Raw genomic sequence first — 6,335 nt, 5'->3', positions numbered from 1 at the left:
AATTTTTTAATAGGTAAGAGGACAAGGTTACAGTGAGGCTAGCAATATGTGAAGGGAATTCAATGATTTGAAAGCTTTGATATTACAAGAGAATGACACAACTTTTCATGTACATTGCTTTGCACACCAACTTCAATTAGTGGTTATCGCTGTAGCAAAAAAACATGCTAGTGTTAGTGACTTTTTTAAGCAAATTTTGTTGGTGGTTAATGTTGTTTGTGCCTCGTGTAAAAGAGAAAATTTACTACGAGGACAAGCAGGAGAATGGGTGCAAAAAGTCTTGTGTAGTGGTGAACTTGAAACTAGAAGAGGATTAAATCAATAGACTACACTTGTTCGAGTAAAAGATACAAGATGCGGGTCACATTTCAACATACTCATAAGTTTGATGAAGTTATTTGCGGAAGTTCTTATAGTTTTAGATTTTGTGAAAGATGATGGAGGGTCATTGAGAAACCGTTAACAAGCGTTCGTGATCTTAGCATATTTTAAATCATATGAGTTCACGTTTTACTTATATATGATGTATGACATTTTAGGCCTCACATCTACATTGTCAAAGCAACTTTAATAAAAAGATCTAGACATTTTAGAAGTGGATTCGATGGTTAGAGGGACACTATACGCATTAGAATCTTTAAGAAACATGGGGTTTGATAGCATTTTGTCAAAGGTATCCTCTTTTGTCAAACACACAATATTAATAATTTTTGGATATGGAAGATTTGTATGTTGGTGCGAGAAACTGTAAGACCTCAAAGACTATAGATTTCATTTTGAAGTTGAAATCTTCAACACGATGGTGGATATGCAACTTATAGAATATCAAGATCAATTTAGTGAAACAAGCACCCAGTTACTAGAATACATGGGTGTTTTGAGCCCTTGTGATTCATTTACACAATTTGACAAATCAAAGTTGTTCAGGTTTGGGTAAGTTGTACAAGTATGACTTTGATGATTCAGATATGATAGATATTGAAGGACAACTTGAGATATTTTATCACACTTGCATCAAAGATTGGCGTTTCACTAGTTTGAAATGAATTTCCAACCTTTCTTGTTTGACGGTTAGTACGAGAAAACATCGGTCTTATCCTTTGGTTTATAAGCTTTTAAAGTTGGCTTTGATTTTACATGTATCGACTACAAGTGTAGAAAGATGTTTTTCATGAAGCTCTTGAAAACCGACTTGCACAACAAAATTGATGATGACTTTTTGAATGAACCGTTGCTCTACTATGTTGAAAATGAAACACTTGTGAAGTTGAGACTGAACAAGTAATTGAGCGTTTTCAAAATATGTCTATACGATGATGACATATTAATATATATATATATATATATATATATATATATATATATATATATATATATATATATATATATATATATATATATATTAAGATTGTGAAAAATTTCAACATTAAACTGTTGAAATTCTATCCAAATATGGTCCCTCAATTTTTGTGCATTTTTTTATTTTTTTAGGGGGTGTTACGTGGTGTTTGCGTAGAAAAGAACCACTTGCTACGTGTTTTGATTTTAATATCATTGCGTAGAAAAGAGCCACCTACTCACCGCCTCTTTCTCTTCCCCACCGCCTCCGGTATCTTTCACTATCTTTGTCGGTCTCTTTTTTGCCTCCTCTCAAACGACGAACAGCTCCTTCCTTCTTCCTCCTTCCACACAGTACATGACGAAGGTACTTTATGCTCATTTCAAAAGTCATAGGGACCTGATCATCTGTTTTAGGGTTTATTGTTTGCTTACAAAAATTGAATTTGGGGTCTTCGTTGTCTAATTTGTTTGTGCTCTGTAAATGGCTCGGTGTCTCTCTTCACCCTTCTGGCGCACCATTTAAAGGAAGATGAAGCTAATATACTATTGTCTGTGGCTTTAAATATCTTGGGTGGTATCGTCCTACTACCGGTTGTGCCAAGTATAATCCTCAATTCAATTTGATAGAAAAGGTATGTAATCATCAATATCTATTCAAACGATGCACTCCAAGTGTTTGTGAAAATGCCAATATCAGTGTTTTACTATATTTTTCAGATTTTGAAGATTTGACTGACAGTCACAGCTACATTCAATTACCTTTGAATTTCAACATTCACTGTACAAATCAGATTCTCCATGTGGCCTTGACTTCAAAGGTATGAAAAAATGAAAATAAACCAATTTTCTGTTTTAATTTTAATATTTTAGTTTTTAATTTTTTTTTCAAATGGAAACATCCACAACTACGATTCATTGTTGTGCTTCTAATATCATGTCCAATGAACTTTCCAAGAGGTTAGCTTTAAGGTATTTCACTAATCTGTTCTCCACAGCTAGGATTCACTTTTGTGCTTCTAATATGATGTCAAAGGAACTTTCCAAGAGGTTAGCTTTAAGGTATTTCACTAATCTGTTATACACTACATCTAATATAATATCACACTCACCATATTTGTCTATGTTCGTGTTTGTGTTCTTTTCTGTTCATCTGTATTGTTTATTGTTGTTTCGGGTTTTTTTTCCTATCTTTAAACAATAACTTTTTTAGTTCTTCATATACTGAACAAAATTTGACCACAAATTACGTTTACCTCATTATAAATTTCTCTGTTTTTCGTTTTTTCATATGCAGGCTGCAATTCATCATTTTGGGATCCATTCTCATGCTCCTCATATAAGGAAATCATACAATTCTCTAATAAAAGTACCACAAAGCCCTAATTTTGTTACTGGGTACAGAAATAAGTTTCTTCACAAGGTAATCACCCTCATAAGACCTGATTAAAGTTGTTTATATGTGGTTTGTAAATGACAAACCAATACAACTCCTCTTTATTTTTTTTGGAATGTCACCTGTTTTGCAGGCCAACTGTTAGGATATTGGGAATAAAGGTGTTCAATCTTCAAAACTTTATAATCTTTGATGTTGGCAGGTGTTTAATCTTTAATTCCCTTCTTTTTGTCATATTTTGGTCCCGGCTGATCTTTTCCTTTACATCATTCCTTACTTTTGGATTGCAAGCAGTAAGAAAAAACATATGAACAAGTGGTTGTAACTTTGTTTTTTTGTACTTTACATGTTTCTTACCTAAACCCATAAAATTAAACAATGCTTTTGTCTCTAAACTACAGGAAGATAGTCGCAATCTCTTTTCTAAAGAAAAAACAGTTGGAAGGTAATGCCTAATTTAATGTTAACTTATATATTTAATTTGATTATTACTGGATTTTATAATAAAAAAAAAAGGTTTAAAATGCAGGAAAAATGGAATTCTGATGCTATAAAAACAAATTAAAGTTAAAAGTGGAGTCTAAGTAGTTTATTTGACTCGACAAAAGCAGGGCTGCTTATTGGTCCGTAGGACCGGCAGGGCAGTTTTTCTTAAGCAGGTTGATTATAGCAGCAACCAGGAGTAGTTTGCTTATGGGAAAGCGATGATAACATAGCCTTCAACATTTGATCACATCATGGCACCTTCTTTTGTCCAACCAACTTTGTCCATGTTGTGTTTCTGATGACTATTTACCTTTAAAGTTCAGATTATAAATTATAAGTTTATATATATAATATAATATAGCTTTAAATATTCACTCTGTCAATTGTCGTATTCGTTTGTTGAAATTTCCAAAATACCCCCAAAGCTCTATTTCGACACATAAATATGAATTACCGTTAAGCTTATTGTTATTGCCTTAGCTATCTTTTAGCTAGAATAGAACGCATGAAACTGCAACTGGTCGAGCAACCCGTCCAAAAAACAAGTGCATGGTGCCCACAGGTGTAAAGGTATTCATTTTTTACCAGATCATATCAAAATTAATATGTACAATAATTTTGACCAAACTACCTTCATTGTATATTCATTTTTGAGTAGATCATATCATGCAATCACCTTGGGACAAATAACTGCCGCAAGAAGACCACTTGGTCTTAACAGGTTTGTGGTTAGCCCTCTACTTTCACTATTTTTTCCTTTCTAATAGATTGTATTTTAAAGCAACATCTTATAACAAATAATGTAACAAAAGTAAGTTACTATTTCCTTGATGACTTGGATTACTTACTTTATTGTTTATGTACTGCATTATATGATATTATAGATTTTTTTTCTTACATTTGAACATAAGTAAGTACCCAATACCACAGGTATGCGTAAAAAGAGTCGGATTAAAAGTAAATACCATATGTTTGTATTTTAATGTTTTAAATTATGTAAATTTTTGTAACTATGGAACTGGAATGTATCGTTATACTTAAAAAAGAAGTTTTAGAAATTTTATCACATCCAAATTTTTTTTGGTTAAAATCAAATGCAAAGTTTTTTTTGTCCATCTCCAAATCGATCTGTCACGACGGAGCCGCAGTCGGAAATCGGAGGAAAAGAACCGAAGAAAATGAGAGATTCAATTTAGGGCATGAAATCGGTGAAGGAATGAAGATAATTGAAGTCGATGCAATTTATTGAGACGTTAGTATGTCTTTGATGGAAAGCAAAGGGCTCGCCGATGAATCTAGATCAACTGGTATGTTTGTTAAACGGATGAGACGGTGGGTGGTGACATGAATGTTTTTTTTTTAAATATAGCGTTGTACTTCTTTTGGTAGCATGATCTATCATTATATTTCCATTTATCCGATTGATGGAAAATTAGACAGAATAGCAACATATTTTAATTTGGATACCAAATTATGCAATGCACTTCATTATTTGTCTCACAAAATGAACACATTCCGCCCCGCGCAACGCGCGGGTATCCTCTCTAGTTTAAAATATAACTGACCATTGTTATGTTTTTAACTTTTTATGTAATGGATCTTTTTTTTTTGTATTAAACATAATAAATTATTTTTATGTTTTATATTATATTTGATTGGAAAAAAAATTAGGTAACACCTAATACTAATTGGTGCGTCTACCCGTGGTGGGGAAGAAAAACAAGTCTAAATCCATAGCAAGAAGACGAGGAAGTAAAAACAACTGTCACAATCCATATTAAAAATTTATGTTACATAAATTAATTAAAATTAAATCAAAGTTATATAGTTATAAATATAGAACTATATATAATTAATATAATTCATATTTATAACATAAAATATAAATTATAAAATGTTTTAGATGGGCCGAACGTCATGAATGATAAATATAATATAGGACCACAGGTAGGATATGGAACGTGGCGTCTGGAGTATGACCATAAAAGACATGCATCCAAAAAGAACACCTAGCACTTCTTCAACGTTCCAACTTATATCTTTATGATTTCTATTTTCTAAAGTAAACCCTACCGCTAAAAGCTCATAATGCTATTATTCTTTCAATTATATAAAAATAAATTCTCTTAAATCACATATTTAATTCATATATAAGAACTTAAACGTTCGCTGATACTATCAAATAGTGATAAAAGATTTAAATTATGATGAAATTAATGTTAGAAAACAAACCTTGAAATTATTATGACCGCGTTTTATTATCCCATTAAATTTGTCGATGTTAGGATTTTCAAGTGATCGAGCGAACTGGGATAGAGGGCAATGATTTTCTGGTTACATTGGATACATTCTTTACATGATGATTGTGCCATGTATTGATCGAAATGTAATTATGGTCTGAATAGTGGGTTAGTGTGCGCAAAGAGGGTATGATAGTGTGATCAAGAAGTGAACATTTTTATAATAGGGATGGTTTTGGTGGTTTCTTATGTAGGATATTTCCATGCGTTTTATTTACATCTAGTTTTGTACTCTATAAAGATTTCTTTGGTTGCAATGAAATTTAGAGGACGTCAATCATCTAGACTAGGGTTGATCCCAAATTATGGTGGACTTATATGGATAGGTGAATAGGAGGTTATGATAATATGAATGAAGTAAAAACGTATTGGCTCCTATGGTCAGCCGAGTTTTAAGTTTAAGGTTATGAATTTGAAAGGTGTCTCACATATGTTTTATGTTTTTATTTTCCACCAACCATGGGCGATTGTGAACTACGGGAGGTATATCAGAAATATGAAAACATGTGGACATATTTGTTGCTAAAAAGAGTTCTAAATTAGGAAATGCATTTAGATTTGTTTGTTTCATCAAGGTGGAGAATGTCAAATTATTAACTTGAAGTCTTACTTACTTTGGATTGATAACTATAAAATTTTCGTTGCATTACCTAGATTTGATAGGAACAGAAAAATTCATCGAAACATATATGAAGTCGAATAAAGTATATGGATGTTTGCTAATTTCTATATCCATACGTTATTCATTGTATAGTTGTATGATTTTGGTGTAGTGTATTCACTTATTGTGTATAGCTGTACATTTTAAATAGAAA

The 6,335-nt window shown here is 32.0% G+C and overlaps 1 long non-coding RNA gene across 3 annotated transcripts; it reads left to right on the top strand.

The window, feature by feature from the left end:
• Positions 1–1,480: 1,480 nt before the first annotated feature.
• LOC111893126 (uncharacterized) lies at positions 1,481–4,837 on the top strand. Of its 3 annotated transcripts, XR_006184194.2 has the most exons (9): positions 1,481–1,705; positions 1,867–1,973; positions 2,059–2,159; positions 2,337–2,400; positions 2,636–2,761; positions 2,868–2,936; positions 3,136–3,179; positions 3,264–3,790; positions 3,879–4,836. It is a non-coding gene; the product is annotated as an uncharacterized LOC111893126 (long non-coding RNA). The 3 variants fall into 3 exon arrangements; XR_008224576.1 differs by having other exon boundaries at positions 1,871–1,973; positions 2,868–3,179; positions 3,879–4,837; XR_008224575.1 differs by having other exon boundaries at positions 2,868–3,179.
• Positions 4,838–6,335: the final 1,498 nt, after the last annotated feature.

The sequence above is a fragment of the Lactuca sativa genome, chromosome 6 (assembly GCF_002870075.4).
Source record: "Lactuca sativa cultivar Salinas chromosome 6, Lsat_Salinas_v11, whole genome shotgun sequence".
Classification (NCBI taxonomy): domain Eukaryota; kingdom Viridiplantae; phylum Streptophyta; class Magnoliopsida; order Asterales; family Asteraceae; genus Lactuca; species Lactuca sativa.
Note: the sequence above shows the minus strand (reverse complement) of the source record. Positions and strands in the feature narration are given on the sequence as shown.